Here is a 1462-nt window from a genome sequence, read left to right as displayed (position 1 = left end):
CTGGATTTTGAAAGGAATCAGTTGGTGGGGACAGAATTTGGTGGACGATCCAGATGGTCACACTGCGTTGGGAAAACTCACCTATTGACCTTCCTCTCTTTGACCATGTGACTCTTCCAGGCATAAAACCCTCACATTTGTGGAAGAGAAAAAGGTGATCCAGTTAGATAAGCTTCCCTTTGCTCCTGAGACGCAACAAATGTGAAAAGCTGCCTGTCTCCAGGAAAAGGCAAGACACCCAACTTCGCTGTGCTCAGGAAGAGGCCATTGGGAACACAAACCTAGGGAAGGAGTGAGTATAGACAAACTTATGAAGGGGGACAGAGTATGGGCTTTACTCTCCAAGGAGATAAGGCAAGAGGTCACAGAGATAGGAAAGGAGCCGGAATAAGCCAATGGCGAGCTTGTTCTGGTGAGGGCCTGGTGCAGGCGAGAGGGGCAGGAAAACAATGGTGAGCTCAGCCCCGACTAGGTGGGAATCTCCCCGTTCACCGGGCCCTCTGAGATTCTCTAGTTTGGGAATGAGATTTATAGGTCGGGGACAATTAATACACTAACAGTAACAGGTTGAGGACTCAAGTTTTATTTCAAATGTCTACCTTTTAATGATAAATAAGAGATGAAAAGTTATTCTTCACCAGCATAAATCTCACACACATGTGCTTTCTTCAGACATCGAGAAAGGGAACATGAGCGGCAGCAGACTGGGAACTGTGGTGCTTTGGGAGAAATCATGATTATCTGTGCTATGGAGGAAAACACGCTGCTGCTGGGATCTTCCCAGAGTCACACAACTGAGCTGAGGCATGGGATCCTGGTGACTGGGCCCAGCTCAGGCTATTTCCATTACTACCAACCCCCTCCCCCACAAACCTACAGGTTTTCTTAGAATGGCTTAGTGTGGAATCAAGAAGCTGGGCATCTGGGAGTCACCTTGGGCTCAATATGACCATCCCTCGGGCTGAACCAAATTCCCATTTTTAGGGGTGAAGGTGAGAGTCTTGTGTTCAATCCCAATGACAAAAGAAAGAAAAAAGAGGCAAATGGAAGGAAGAAAGGAAAGAAGGAAGGAAGGGAGGGAGGGCGGGAGGAGGGGGAGGGGAGGGGAGGGGAGGGGAGGAGGAAGAGAGGGGAGAAAAGGAAGAGAGGGAGGGAAGGAAGGAGGAAGCAGGGGGCCACAAGCAGGCTAAATAAAATTTGGAAAAACTCAGACGCAGTCTCAGGCTTAGTCCCTCTTGGTGACGAAGCAGCTGTTTCTTTTCCCTCTGTTCCTACAGCCATTCATTTATCAGCAGATGGGAGCACCAACTATGCATCAGGCAGAGTTCTAGGTCCTAGGGACAGAGTGGTGAACAAGACAGAGGGTGTCACTGTCCTCACAAAGTGTCCTTTCTAGGGGGGACTTAGAGACCTCAAAACTTTTCCTGTGGGAGCTTCTAAGACATCAAGATGGTTAGGAGAC

Source organism: Mustela nigripes, chromosome 17, assembly GCF_022355385.1.
Source record: "Mustela nigripes isolate SB6536 chromosome 17, MUSNIG.SB6536, whole genome shotgun sequence".
NCBI classification, from domain to species: Eukaryota; Metazoa; Chordata; class Mammalia; order Carnivora; family Mustelidae; genus Mustela; species Mustela nigripes.
Note: the sequence above shows the minus strand (reverse complement) of the source record.